The sequence below is a fragment of the Cyrtonyx montezumae genome, unplaced genomic scaffold, assembly GCF_038088225.1.
Source record: "Cyrtonyx montezumae isolate F1298 unplaced genomic scaffold, pur_monq_1.0 scaffold_3, whole genome shotgun sequence".
Taxonomy (NCBI): domain Eukaryota; kingdom Metazoa; phylum Chordata; class Aves; order Galliformes; family Odontophoridae; genus Cyrtonyx; species Cyrtonyx montezumae.
Window position 1 is genome coordinate 117,961,593 of NW_027072034.1, and position 16,279 is coordinate 117,977,871.

The following is a 16,279-nucleotide window of genomic DNA, read 5'->3' on the forward strand; positions in this document are numbered from 1 at the left end:
CTGAGCCTCCAGCCCAAGACACCTCTTAGAACTGGTCCAGAGAAGGGCTACAAAAATAATCAGAGGACTAAAAAAGTTCTGTATAGAAAGGTGGAGAAAATCAAGATTGTTCATCCTGGAGAAAAAAAAAAAATAGGCTCCTAGGAGACCTTATTAGCACTTTTCAATAATTAAAGGTGGCTAAAAAGAAAGAAAGAGATATTTTCTGTGTCTTTATTGCTATAGGACAAAGGGGTAATGGATTTAAACTATAAGAGGGCATATTTATTTCAGATATATGTCATGTATATGTCAGTATGCTGTCTTACTTGGACTTCTAAAGTCAGAAGCCTTCACTGTTGTTGTTTGCTTTGTGAAATCCATCATGACTTGCATAGGCAAAAGAGTTGAACTTACAAATGAAACTCTGTTAAGGTTTCACAACTGAAACAGAGTTAACATTGATTGATCTAATCTAAATTTACATCCTCACAAATAAAACGAGAATTTGGCTTCAGCTCTTACTTTCTTGTTTATGAAGTGTCTCTGCATTACTACAATAATTTGACAGTTTACAGTTAATAGTGGATCAATTTCACATATAGTATAAACCCACATATATATGTGATGCAAATATACCAATTCTTTGTTTATGTATCAACTTGTAATTCTTTCAAAGTTTTTAATCGAAAACTTTGAAAGGGGGCATTTTTGTTATATGCAATCTGAAATATTTATAGCTGCATGAACGTACATAGTTGATATAAAGCTAATTATGGGGTATCAATATTAAGGGGACATTTATGTTATATGCAATCTGAAATATTTGTAGATGCCTGTGGAAAAGTCTAATGTTTTCTTTGCTTCAAAAGGAAGAAATACGGGAAAATGTAAAAAAAAAGCACCCAATTTTTGGGAATAAACAACTTTCTTATTAATGAAATTTACAGTGATGCCATAATATATGATTTTGAAGTATTTTTGAGAATATTTTCTGTTGGCAAAGAAATACCTGTGATATCGCTGTTTCTGTATCATGACTTTATTGGCAGACTGGAAAAGAACAGCAGATGGTTTGCAGAAAAAAAAACACAAAACAAAACATTTAATTAATGAATATTTTAAACTTCTAGCACCCCCAAAAATGACAAATAACATTTCTGATTTGTAAATGTATTGGAATATTATTAGCTTTATCTTTAGAAGTGCACTTAAGAGACTCCCACATAGACTTTCTATTTTAAGTCAAATCCATTATTTTGGAAAAAAGGATTTAAATGAATTTAATGTCTGAGTATGCAGGGATTACTAGAACAGACCAAATGCAACACACAATCTCTGTGTATCCAGTTCCTGACCTACATATGGCTATTAAGCTAGCTGTTACTGGGTTTCTTTTCCTGAGATTTCAGTAATTTTGGTAGCATATTGGTTACTAAGAACTAATATTTTATCAGGGAATTAATTTCTAATTGAGCCTGAATATCAAATTCAACCCCAAGTTTTGAATTTAGAATTGAAAGTAGCATTGACAAGAAGATTCTTGTATTTTGATAGTGCAATCACTCTTTTATGATTCACTTTTCTTTATACTGAAATTGCTATTAAAAGCTGATCTACTCTCCATTATTTCAAAGTGTAAGAATGATTTTTATGAAACATTTGAAAATACTGAGGTCAGTGCCATATGAACAGATGTTTAATACAAATGTCACTTTTCAACATATGTGTGATACATGTGGCCATTGATTGCAGACTTTGTGATCTTATTATTTGGTTGATAACTTCAAATAGTATTTTTCTTTCAACAAGACATTATAATTTTCAATTTTTCGCTGTCAATGTCATCTTCTTTTCTTTTTTCTTTTCTTTTCTCTTCTTTTCTTTTTTCTTTTCTTTTCTTTTCTTTTCTTTTCTTTTCTTTTCTTTTCTTTTCTTTTCTTTTCTTTTCTTTTCTTTTCTTTTCTTTTCTTTTCTTTTCTTTTCTTTTCTTTTCTTTTCTTTTCTTTTCTTTTCTTTTCTTTTCTTTTCTTTTCTTCTTTTCTTTTCTTTTCTTTTCTTTTCTTTTCTTTTCTTTTCTTTTCTTTTCTTTTCTTTTCTTTTCTTTTCTTTTCTTTTCTTTTCTTTTCTTTTCTTTTCTTTTCTTTTCTTTTCTTTTCTTTTCTTTTCTTTTCTTTTCTTTTCTTTTCTTTTCTTTTCTTTTCTTTTCTTTTCTTTTCTTTTCTTTTCTTTTCTTTTCTTCAATCTCCTAACTCCCAGTTTACACACTTCATACTTTTCATCACCATCTGTGGTAACCCCACTCCAGCTTTTGTAGTGAGTGAGTAAGTACGAACAGGAAATGCTCTTCTCATCTGCACATTTTGGACCATCTCTGAGACTCTGTATAATAAGGAATTTCTGTAAGCTGATACAGTAAGATTTAGCTGTGATCAATTTAATCAAAGTAATAATACAAAAAGAGTGTGCAGTCCTTGATGTTGTTTAATCAGAATCCTGTGTCATAGCACATAACCAGAAGTGACTGAATATACACAACTAAACTAACAAAAAGTAGGGAAATTGTAGAAGAGAAATCTGTGTTTGCCAGCGTCAAAATGTGAACTGTGCAACTATAAACCCAAATGTTTAGGTAACATAAATTACCTAGCAGTATTTGATAAAGTAAACCCTCAGCTACAAAACACTATTTTTTAACATAATCACCACCTATTCACACAGATAAGCTCATGTAGATGGTCTTCATTTCACAGTGTGACTGCTGTGCATGGCCACCTGGAATGTGGCTTGTCTTTCACATTGCTGTTACCACTGCTGAAACACACCACCCACCTCCTCACTGTGCTCACATCCACTGTTTGGTCTCCAGAAACATTCAGCAAGCATCAATGAATTTCAGTGGGTACCAATTTTTCTGCATGGAGAAATTCATTGACACACCTTTGCTTCATCTGCACTTACATGTCAGACACCATTTTGTCAGTCTGCCCCTCTGCTGCCATTTGTTGCACAGCAACAGAATGTAATGGAATACTGGTGAGAAGATTCAGCTGCTACTGCCATACTACCAACATCTTTCTCTAATATCACAGGCAGTCATAATAACATAGGAAGCATTACTTTTGGAGTGACCAATGTAGACATTTTTTGTGCGATTCATCTCACTGGTTTTGGATATCCAATTTAGGACTGAAACTTTCTAGCAATGCCTCTTTCTCTCTGTGCATTTTGGTAAATAGCCTACATGGCAACTGTGCTGTATGTATCTACACTAGGTCAGAGGAATCCTCAGCCTTGATCTTTTCTCTTCCGCTTGCATAGACAAGTTGAGGTAAACACAATTGGTTACTAAGGCTGGCTTCAAAATTTCTGGTTGAAGTTTCTGCAGAAGACTGTCACCCAATCTACATAGTTAAAAATACTGAACAAATTATATGTTGTTAATTATTCCTTGAGCAAGTCATCCAGTGGATGTAACAATCAACCTCACTTCTTCCTGTGGCCCTGCAGAAGGCTACCTGACATAGATGCTGCCAACAGCAAGAGGTTTACATCAAGAGCAATAGTCATATGGAGCCTCATAACTACATGCACCTCTCCTGGTTGTCAAGTCAATTGTGTTTCTGCTGCACTAGTCTACTGGCAAAAAATAGTCTTTCTTGAAATAACTTATTCCAAATAGGGAATAAAACAAGAATAACTGAAACCGAGAAACCTAATAGTGATGGCAAAAAAATCCTTCCTCACATAGTTTCACGAGCACACAAAACTCTATTATAAATATATATTATTATTTGTCCTATTCCAGTACTGTTGTAGTACTGGAGTGCTCAAGTAGAACTGGAGTTTGAGACTCATAGGGATATGCTATCTCATGCTATCTTCAAATGAAAAAGGACCTATGAGTTACAAACAGTGGTGAAACTGTTTCAACAGTACCTTTCCTGTTCTAAAACAGAAATAAACTCACACGATCATTTAAAACCACCCCAGTATTTTATTTTGATTACAAATGATCAAAGCAGATAGCAAAATCAAATCAATTTAACATATGAGCATTAACAAGCATGGGCAGTAACAAATATGTAAAAATGATTTAGAATAATAATTTTACTCAGGTAATTGTGTATGCATACCAGCATCTTTTAGTGAATATAGATATCTGGTTTCATTTTGAGTGTTTTCATTTCAGGCTAGCCTCATGTTTAAAGAGTCATGAAAGCTAAAATAAATCTAGCTTAAAAACTGTGGGTTTTTTTCTGTGTAGAAAGTATTATGCTCTTAATCATGCATTTGTCTCATTTTAGGCATTTTGTGAGAAGGAACTATCCATGCTAATGTAATGGCACACCTGGATAAATTGTAAATACCTCCTTTTAAATCTTAAGTGCACAATGACAACCATAAATTTCAGCTCCAGCATTTTCTTTTAATTAGGCTTTTAATCTCACTCATGTTTTGTGAAATAAAGCATGGCAACATAAAAATATAAGTCTGGAAAAAAAGAAGACAAAACACAGCAGAACAAAACAGAACAGCAACTGTGCATCAGTGCTATTCTGAGCTCGCCAGTAATACAGTGAGAACTGTGGAAATGTTTCCAATTATGAGCTTGTTTAACAGAATAAATAATTCTCATGGCATTTGAAACAATTAATGTTTTGATCTTGAATTGAATGAGAAGTAAAGTTAATTTTTTGAAGAAATCATTAGTTTTAATCAGATCTTCTGAATATGAAATGTTTCCATTTCTTAAAACAAAATTCCAAATTTAGATATTAGCAAAATGTGACTTTTTACATTCTGTCAGTTTCTTTTTTCTAGATTTTTTTTTTTTTTTTGTTTTCGATTTTATCATCAAAGTGGTGAGCAGTTGTCACAGCTGAGTTCCTATGCTCAAAAGGTATTGTCACAAGCATGGTTCTTTGGAAGCCCATCCTATTTGATTCCAGATTTTATTCCAATATGTAAGGGAAAAATGATATTACATACAGATCAAGCTGAGCAGCACAATAGAGTAGTATTTCTTAGAGCACCGATGTTTTCTTTGACCTTATGGATGATATGATGTCACTATTACTCTGCAGCTTTGGCCTATTTTCCACATACCCTCCACTGGGATGCATTTGATGGAAATAAACATCTTATATAAGAGGCCGGCTGTGCACTCAGCTTTTTACTTGTCTTTTTTTTTTCCTTTTCATTTTTTGTCTGAAGGAGATTTTCCCAGCCTGAATTCTGCATATACAATTAACATTTGCCAAATTTCATCTTCAAAATCTGTTTGGGTTTATAAGATGATTAAGAGACAGGGCTGATGTGCTTCATCGCCCTTCCCCTGTAATCACACAGCAAAGGGAGCAAGAAGCAGGTTAAAATCACAGCAATTCCCTTGAGAGAGGAACTAAAATAGAAGATATTGACTGTAAGAGTTTGCACTACTGGGATTGCTTAAACCGAACTCTTTCAGGAAGGAACAAAGATAAGACACAGACTATACTCACAGACATTACCCTGATTGGACAGCTTTTGTTGTTACATTAATAATATAGACAAAGAGAACAGTACTACACAGAAGAATCTTTAACACTTTCTTTCCTTGTTTCTCATACTTGTTTTGACTGAATATACGATAATTATGTATAAAGACAAGAAATTATTAGGAAATTTACATGAAAAAGAGGATGATGATGATTATTATGTGTTTAAATATGTCCTTGTTCATTACTGGAGAGCTAGACTACATGACCTTTAAAGGCCCCTTCTAACTCTAAGGATTCTATGACTCTATGTTTAACCAAACTGAATGCAGAAATTAGTGCATATATATCAAGGAAAAAAAAAAGCCAAAATATGTAAAATGATGTGGCATTACCCAAGTTAAATACATAGGTTTTTAAAATTGTGTAATTTTACAGAGAAAATTTTTCAAAGCTGTCAGAACTGTTTACTTTTCCAGCTCATGTCACATGCAATATTGTCAACTTCTGCTTTCAAAATCACTGAATAGTCTAAAAATAATGCCATTTAAAACCCAGCGTTTTTTGTGCTCTTATGTTTTGTCTTCTGTTTTTTCCAGCCTTATATTTTAAAGTTGCCATGTTAAAACACAGTGAGGATCAAAAGCTTAATAAAATAAAACAAGGAAGCTGAAATTTCTGATTGTCATTGAGCACTTAAGGTTAAAAAAAAATGCTACTTTTCACATGTCTTGAAATAAAAAATCAGAATTTGGTCACACTGTGTCGATCTCATCCTGAGGGTCCATAGTGAATCCCCTCCTTTCCCTGCAATTTGATGCTGTTGTGGAAGGAAGAGGCCTTCTCACACCACCACTAATATCCATCCCACTGATATGTGCTACTTTCTCTTGCAGTTCTCTACCAGCCTCCTCTAACAGCATGATGAATCAAAATCCCCAGCTCTTTAGCACTTACCATAATCCTTCACTTTAAAAAGTGTATAAACGGAAGGATATGAAAGTCTACCACCTTGTGCTTGTAAGAACAGTACAACAGAACTTTATCAGCAAAAGTCAAAATAGGGCTCACTCACACTCTAGAAAAAGTTTTCAACTATGTACAATGCAATAAAATTCAAAATGTGAATCAACTTTCTGCACAGGCAGAAAGTACAAACAAACTTGTCATCGATTTGGAGCATGCAAGACACGTTTTTGCAAATATTTTTGAGTTTATTACCTTTATCCGTAGAGCATGTTATTATATTTCCTTTTTTTTTTTTTCTTTTTTCAGAATACCTCCTTAGCATTGTTTACAGTTACAGGATTTTAGGAATTGTTCTTTTACTAGTATTCTTCCTGCCTTAGCAAAAAGAATGCAAAGAAAGTACAGTTTAACCTAACGTCCTTACTATGCTAGATCATGTAAATATTCCTTCGATGACAAAATTCCTCTGCTTCCTGCCTTCTTTTGATTGTACTTTTTTCTCTGTATATTGCGTTATAGTGCTGGAAGCATTCAGAACCACACTCCAACAGAAATCTTAACCCGTCTTCTGAGCAGTCTCTCACTTTCTGAGGTGAATTGAGCCAAAGATTTCACAATGGAAATAAAACTTATCTGTGAAGCAAGAGAATTTTGTATTGATTCTTAGTATGTTTCACGCTTTGGATATAAGCCACATGGCAGACCTTAATGATGCCAGAAGATGGTAAACTGAAGGCAAGTACCTCACACCAACTGAAAAAAAAATCCTTAAATTTCAGAGTTGTCAGAGATACTTTTAATTTCAAAAGAGCAGCAGTAAAAGAAGGGTCCCCAAAATAAGTAGCATCAAATTAAGCTCAGGCAAGTGAAAGAACATTTACCATCTATCAAAATAAACTTATTTCATGCACAGAAGCTTCCTAGACTATCGTAATTACATATGTTTAAAAATTAGTTTGAAATCACAAGAAGAATGTGTTCTAGTAAAGTATTTATGTTAATAACATATAGTGACACAGTCAAGGGATACCAAAGTCAGTCCACCTATAGAAGCTACTTTTAACAATGTTTGATTTCCTGATGAATTTCAACAGAGGAATTCTTGGAAGTGTATAGAAGAAATTTGACCAGTACAAGGAGGGAAACTGGTGTCACAACTTCTCTCCTCTATGATACATTACAGTTTACCTTTACTTCTTCTGTGTATCCATGCTCATAGTCTGGCTTTAGTCTCTCAGAATATCCTTCTGAAAGACAATAGCTGAAATAGAATCTGCTACTGAGCCTGGAAAGTAGGAACAGGGGGAAAAAACACCAAAGATTTGTGTTTATGGAATCACAACCCCCTTTCAGTTCTACTCCCTCTCTCACAAAACTTTGATTTCACTTCCACCTGTGAGCCTCACTTCTGCAATAAAATCTCCTTGAGCTTGCATTCCTTGTAAGAGTCACAGAGAAAAGAGACAAAGTGCCAGCACTTGAGGTCAGGATTGTAATTCTGGAAATACTTGTTTAGGGAGAACAAGGATGGCAACCAAGTGAAAGACTATCATTGTTCCAGACTGCAGGTGGAAAAATAGTTCTTAAGCAGGAGGTACAACCTCCACTCATTTAACATGGGTTAGAGCTAAAAATGCATTGGTTACAGAAGTCAAGAGTTCAAAAAAAATGAGCACACAATCATTTCTGTGTGAAATGAAAGTGGAAGCAGTTCACGAAATCATCTGTGCAGATAAAAATAAAAAGAAACTCTCACAAGACATCTTCAAAATAAATGCAGGCAATGCTGTGACTTGTTTTCTATCCTGTTACTGGTAGCTGTCCTTCCTTTTATGCCTTGTATTCATACTCATCACATGAAGACTTTAATTGGCATAAGTAAATCAAATGCCATCACACTTTCGAGTCACTGGGACTTTACACAGGTAGTAAAACTGACTTTATCCCAATTGTTTTTTTTTGTTTGTTTGTTTAAATTCTTGCTATGACCCCTTTTGGTTTAAGAAAAAAACATTTGAATTCTCCAGGCTTCTTTTTTTTTTTTTGCTCCTAATTCTGCTGATATCTAGGAAATCTTACTGAAAAGAAAATGATGCTCAATATTTCTGCTGAACATTTCTGAAGATATACAATACCTACAATTACATGAGTATGCCTACCTTATGAAAAGCCTAAATTTGTGCTTTTCTGATGTGTGTGTGCTCTTGCTAAACCTTTGCCTTATTTTAATTTATGTAATTGACATCAATAGGCTACTCATGGTTTCACAAGTGAATTTTTGCAGCAAGGCCTATGATGAGTATATTGCTTTTGTATGAATATGGGAACAGAGGACTTTGGAGGAGTGTCTGAGTCCTCAAATCCAGTTCTCTGTAATCTTAATAAATATAGTATGACACAAGCCAAACTAGCAAAAATAGTCTGCTATAGCAGGATCCACACATTTTTCACAGCATCTCACAGTAACATAGCACTTCCAGGAGTACAGAGAAAATCAAAACCAGAGAAAAATCAGAGACATATAACAGCATAGAAAGGTAATAGGAAGGACGGTCTGGGCATGTCTAAGAGTAGAAAAGCTCAAATCAGAGTGTTCCTAGAAAGGGGAGCAAACTCTATAACAGTACAGAAAGAAAAAATATTCCAAAGTCCTGCCAATTCCTTCCCCCCTGCGAGACCCAGGGGGAAGAAAGATTTCCTATGTCCATTGCTTGTGTTTTAGTCCTAGTGCATTACCAGAACACAAAAACAACCACCCAGGAAATTTTGATGTATTTAGAGATGTGAATCCAGCTCACCCATAGGTAGCTTATGGCACAAGCATAGTGCTCTACTGGAATACAAAACAAAAAAACAAAACAAAACAAAGCCTCAAACACTTCCAAATCCCAACTGCTCTTTGTATGCAATAGAGCTTATTTTTTCTTTAGTCAATCCAAATAGAATCAATCATTCTATGAGTAGATGTCTACCTGTAGAACACCATAAGGAAAAAAATCGTTACTTACTAAAGTTGATATCTAGAATGGGTTAGATTTTTTGCAGTGTGAAAGTGTTTAATTCAGTCTATTGACTTGAAAAGAGATATGAAGTAACCAGATCCTATGCAGATGCTCCCATGGTAAGCAGTAACCAAATTAGCCAAATCCCATGCTTAAACCATAGAAAATAGTTTTTTATTTGAATTGGAGTATCTAGCTTTTTTCTTCCAATACATTTTTTCTTTTTTTTCTTTCTGATAGAGTGACAGTCAAAACAAATATGTTTACTGAGCATATATATATATATTTTACTTGATCATTTCACCAAAGTTGAAAAAAAAGACTTTTGACTGGAAAGCAGCATAGAATGATAACTGTAAATAGTATTTACTGCTGGTGACCTGTGTCTGATTTTAAGTGTTAGAAATACAGGAACCAAATTTTATTTAGCGAAGAAGTGATATCTTTTATTATAATATATATGATTAATGTGTGATTAGTTTGAAAGGAAAATATCTTGTAATGTCAGGCTATTTTCTCTAGCTCATTGTCAGGCAAATTCTTTAAGCTGTTATTTGAAGTTTCCCACAGATATCACTAAAAGCTCTTTTCAGTACCAAATACCAGCACAAGCCTGAACAAGCTGTGCTTAAATGTTGATACCCACAATCCATCCACTGCTATTTTGAAATGACTTGCTGCTTATATTATCTGTAAAGCAAAATTCTTCCTTAATAAACAGACAGTGGCTTATTGCAGAGAAATGCAGCTTATTGTGCTACTACAGAACATAAGCAGGCTGGACAAAGACGATTCTTGACCTGTGCAAACACAAAATGAGTAGTATTTTTTAGGTCAAATTCCATCAGTCGCCTGAGACTCGGAACAAAGATGACTTGTCCACCAGAGCTCAGTGACAGCAAAGCATGGCAGTATGGCTAACATATCTTCACCTACCCTGCAGCCAAACCCAGGCTGTGCCAGCTGGCCATGGCCACTTGTACATTCTCATTCTTTTCCTCCAAGCTAATCTGCTTTTCTTCACTTTATTGTTTCTCATTCTTGTATTTCTCCTACACTGCTGGGAGACAAGGCTAGCAAGGGAAATGCTCAGAACCAATTACCCGTGGTTTGCAATCAAGCAGAATTTAGAATTATCATGATAGGAACTAGAAAGCAAATAATCTTATTAATTCATCACATGTCACTGCAGGTTTATGAACTCCTTCCTGAATATCCATGACCACATACTCTGCTGAATGATACTGGCATTGAAAACATCCAACTTTCCTATAAACTGACTCTCCAAACCTTGGGCAAGACAGGTTAGCTCTAATGAAGACTTCTGTTGCCCAAAACAAAAGTGATACAGAAAAAAATTGATAACCTTGACTATAAACATCATAGCTGAAACCTGGATGTACCTGGGCTTGTCAGGGCTTCTGCTTTTGGTAAGGTGAAGAATGTAGAGAAACGGCCATACTCAGATGTGGGCTTTTGAGCAGCTGAGGACCTCCTTGCACCTTGGGATGGCTGTCCTGCTGCTGGCTTTGGGCTGGTCTGTTCAGGCAGAGGCAGCAGGACAGGGCTCCTTCACGCTTTCTCTCTTCATTCAAATCCGGAACATTCTGCTGCATGGTTAACTAGATGGAGTAAAATGTCTCACTGAATTCAGAAATATCACCCCAAAATTTTAGGTATTGACAGTTCACAGTGAAATCCATATGAATGGGGGCACACTGGAGAGAGACAGCCATGTGAACCTTGTTTTCTACCATGTAGTTCTGTGAAGCTGCATGTTAGATGACTGGCTTTAGAGACAGACCCATCCTCAGCATGCCAGCCTCTTCCCAAGTGTTTAAGTCTCCCATTGCACCATTCCAGAAGGTTTGAAAGACTCAAATATCCAAAGTTCTAGATCTGCTCTAAGTATTCATTTCCTCCATTGCCATCTCCATCACATTTTCACTGTGTATCTTGCACTGCTCCAGCAATACTCTCCTGCTTGTTCTCTGTACCTGCTGTGAGAGAAGATCAGGAGTGGTCTAGAAGCTGCTTGGCAAAATGATGGAATACAATTCTTCCTGTTGTGCTTTAATGGACTTGCAGTAGAAATAATAAATTGTGTTCCATATCACATTGAAACCTGTTTAAGTATTGCTCAGAAGCATTAGTAGTTTCAGCTTCTCCTGTAACATTAAAATGCATTTCTTAAATGATGACTCCTCTGCAAAATATTTACAATAAAAATAACTTCTCCTGTATTCCTTCAATAAGATTTTCTGTTTTTGAGATGCTGTTTTGATTTTTAGTCCTTTGTCTCTGATATATATTCTCAGCCTTGCCTTTTGATTTCTGAATCATTAAGTTGAGTTTTACTAGGACAGTTGAGAGATTTAGACCTTCTGCATTATCTCTGTGATGTTTAGCAGTAAATTTCCCTTACCCAGTGGATAAGATACATTCAGCCAAAACAAAAGTGTGCTGGAGTTCTGATGCTCTTTTTAGCACAATAGCAGCACCTCTCTGTTACTATCAGGAATAGAAATATAACCAGTGGTCTTCTATCAAGCTAGACTGAAGTATAAGAAAATGTAACTTTCTTCCTTCCTTCCTTTCTGACAGCAAGTTAGACTTCCTAAGCATTGCCCCACAACAAAACTCTGGACACTGAAAGAGTTGTCTGCAGAATATTTAAGTTTATAATAGCTAGCACACATTCTTTGTGCAGTCCCCCAAGGGAAGGTGACTCAAATCAAGGCGAATTCATGTGCTCTGAGAGAACACTCAAGATTTACTATTTTTATTCATGCAAGTATAATATCCAAAGGAGCAGTCATGAGTAAGTCTACCTTATCATTTTTGCTCATGTCATGACTGTGCTTTCAAAACAGCTTTTCCATTTCAGCTAACTATGTTTTGAGTGGCATCTCGCTGTAGTCTTGAAGCACTTAAACCAGAATTTTCAGGATGAATCTAAATCAGAAAATACCCTCCACCAGCACTCTACTGTGTGCCATCTGCTAGTGGGTGTTCAGTCCATGAGAAAAACAAGCCTGAAGTAAAATCCCTGTATCACATGCAGTATAGGTGTTGGCTCCTCAGTATGTGTTTCACTTTCTAGGTTCTCTACTGTTCTTTGCACATTACCTGTAAAGGGAAACATAGACTCTGTAATATAAAGAAAAATAAATCTTTACTGATGTAACCCTACGTTGCTCCTTTAACATCGGTGAAGCTCCACTGATTAATATCAGACTTCTGGTGAAATGCTTTTGAATGATCTTGAAATATAAGTCAGGAAGAAGGTATTGCAGACATTGAGTTGGGCTGTACAGGAAGTGTGGAATATTTCATTCTTCTGGGAACCAAGGGGTGATTCTTGTGGGGTTAAGAATGTTTTCCCTTTAGAGCAATGGATGGGCAGGACCACAGATCTGCTATTTTCAGCAGTTCTTAGGATGGCAGTAACACCATTATGGCTTAGACTAACCACACAGCTGGTGAAGAGGGGGGAAATGAGAAACTAGGAAAGAGCAGACAAGAGGCACTGAAGAGGACAATGCTTGAAATCAGAGTTAGCAGTGTCCATTTCTTAGTCAAATGGAGTTACTTAAAATCTTACCAAGAAAACTTGCTATTTGACAAATGGTTTGCTTGTTACTGATTTATAATCATGCTGCTCATTCTGATGGCAGTTTCTGGTTTTGCATTACACATTCCTTACTCTTCTGATGGCTGAAGAAAAACTCGAATGAAAGCTGCAAAGCAGGTGCTGATCCCTGCTCAAAACCCTCTGCTATGCTTCAGTAACCGCAGGGCTTCTTGCTAATCTGAAGCAGTGAATCCTTGAGGACTTAAATGTTGAAAGCAATAAAATAAAGCAGATCAAAGCTGTGTACTGAAAAATGAAGACAAAGGTTATCTGAAAAATTTGTTTTTGTAAGTAGAGCAATGCCTTGGCCATGCTGAAGGACCTTGGCTTCTTAAATTCTTGTGTTATACTTTTTTCCATTTTACCATTGTTAAAAATATATCAGCTTGCATCTGGATGCACAAATTTAACTTAAATAGTATTTAAAATGCTTTCTAATGTAAACATCTGATTTCATAAAGAACCACTGCTGAGTTTCTCAGAACAATGAAATGAAAGGAAATTAAATATATTTTACTAGATTCTGGTGCTATAAATTACTGTTCTTCACTATTATTATTATTAGTACGTGGCTTGGGGCTGTGGAGTGAAAGTAAAAGGATTCATATTCTCCTTCTTAGTCATGATTGCCTCTGTTTGTCATGTATGAAACCATTAAATTCCTTACTTTTCATAGATTCACAGATACATTAGGTTGGAAAGGACCTACAAGATCATCTAGTCCAACCATTACTATGTATACTTCACTTTCACTTCCAGAGCACGAAGGACTTGGTTTCTCCTAAACCCCCATCATTTTGTTTAGGAAATCAAAGCAGGTGATTATGGTACACCTTCTGTCTTTCATATACATTACTTGTTTGTATTGCAACACCATCAGACAAAATCCACTCTGCCAGACCTGGTAAAAGACACACAATAAGAGACAGTCCTTGTCTCTGGAGCACTAGCCATCTACATAATTACATTCATTTGATATTGGACAAGTCAGGAGAGAATTCCCCTGAGGCTAAACACAAAATAGTCTAAAATACAATTACTGTGAATTGTTAAATAAAACAGCAATGTGAACATAAATGTGAAGTGTCACCATGATTCAGGTATGTTTTGTAAGGCTTCTTTATAATTTGTCTACTCTTGAACATTGCCAACAATTTCCAAGCCATTAAAATACTCCTGGTATTTTGCCTATTAGTGCCACTGCACAAGATGTGCACTTTTTCTTCAGCATTAATCCTTTCACAAATATGGGTTTGTTGCCAGCTATGCGAACAGGATAGACATTAAATACAAACAGTCTTTCCCCTTTATTTCCTAATTTGGAACCTGAAGTGATTAAATCCCTGCCAGTCAGTGTGATAGACCAATGTCACTAAGGTGCTAGAAAGGACTTTGAAATACGTAAACATGTAGGCTGTGCAAATCTAAAACCGATGGTGTCCATTAGCTCTCCTGTAAGGCACTTTTTCCATGTAGTGGACTCATTTATTGACCTTTCATGTTGTGTGTTCTATACTCCAGCCAACTAATGCCAGCCAAAATTTTCAATTAGAAATGCAGACTAGCTGAAGAAAAGGCTGTTTCTTTTCACCTACATTTCTTCCTCATTTATTTTTGTATTTATTCAAGGACTTCGGAGTAGTGCAACGACTGCATTATGCCCTGTTAATTTACAGCCCTCATTTTTATTGGGTTACCATGAATTCCAGTTTTTAAATCAGTGTTGCTATGTCACAAAAAGACATGTGTGTACATCTTGTATGCAGCACTAATTTTATATGAAAGTAAGTGCTAGCATGAGGTGCTAAAATGCTAATAGTGTATTTGTAAGCTTCATAGCGGTGGAACTGACAGGCAAACAAATTCTGGCATGCCATTTCAGACTATTTTGTCACAAAATTAGCTTTGAGAAAATGCTGTTTAGTGCTTTGGTTTTTGTTTTGTTTTTCTTCTTCTTTTTTTTCCTGAACACTTCTAAATTGCAATTCATTACATCGCAGTTTTGAGTTCTAATGAATCCAAATAACTTTCTCCCAGTTTTCTCTTCATAAACGTTTCTCAAGTGTGGATGATTTGCAGTGGCTAAAAAATCTACAATATAGAATATTTGATGGATGAACTTGTTAATTATTAGTACCTAGTTTCTGTTTTGAACTGCCTGGCGTCAGTTTCAAAAGTAAATTCTTTTCACCTTCCTCTTCTGAAGGTCCTATTACCTTCTTGTGCAGTGCCTGATTACCACCCCTATGCAACCACTCACTTTCGGTCCCGCAATTAATTCATTTTTTATCCATTGTAATGCAGTCCAACCCAGAGCCACCTTGTAGAAGGTACAATACTTTTTGCCTGAAGAAAGACAGACAGGCATTTCACAGATATATGAGCCTGGAGACGGGACGAATACAAAAGGTGGCATGAAGCCAGTCACCTCGGCTGTGTTAGACAGATCTCTGGGGTTGCTGGGGATTTGTATCCACATGCTTATTCTCTGTTCAGATTGCTGAAAGCACATAGGGAATTATTTGGAACAGTTGTAAATGAAGATATGGCAGCCAACATAATTAAGTTCTGTTTCAGAGGGATACTCTATTCAAAGGAATAGAGCCTAGTGTGATGTTTCTGCCCTCTTTTAGTTAACAGTGAATCTTACATTGGCTTAAATAGAGCACTGATTTCTCTTTTGGTCACCTGCTTCTCTTCTGTTTTTTCTCTTTTTCACTAGACCATGCTACTTCTTTCAAAGGAAGAAGATATGTCCTATGGCCCATCTGATTTGCAACAGCTAAATATTTATCTTTAATCAGGTCTGAGCAAAGGTTTGGTTGGTTTATTTCTCCTTTATCATTTTACTTAACTGGTCAAGAACAAAACTGAAATGAAATAGCTGACTTACAGCCCTGATTCTAGCAAACCATCAATTACCATAACATTAGCACAGTTGCCTGAAGCCATAGTTTAGTGTCAGCCTGGTTTTGGCAGCAAAGCTTGTTTATGAAGTTTCATTTATCTCCCATCTATTCCGCTACTAATTTCTCTGCCTCACCCTCTCAATGTCAGGGGCCATGCTACAAGTCACAGAGATGGTTAAAAGAAGAAACCTCCTAAAATTTGTCTTAATTTCAGTGACCCCACAGTTAGTACAATACCATAGGACCTTCTGAGCCAGAGGCAAACAAACCATGAAGTGGTGATGGGAGCACAGGGCTCAGATGAAG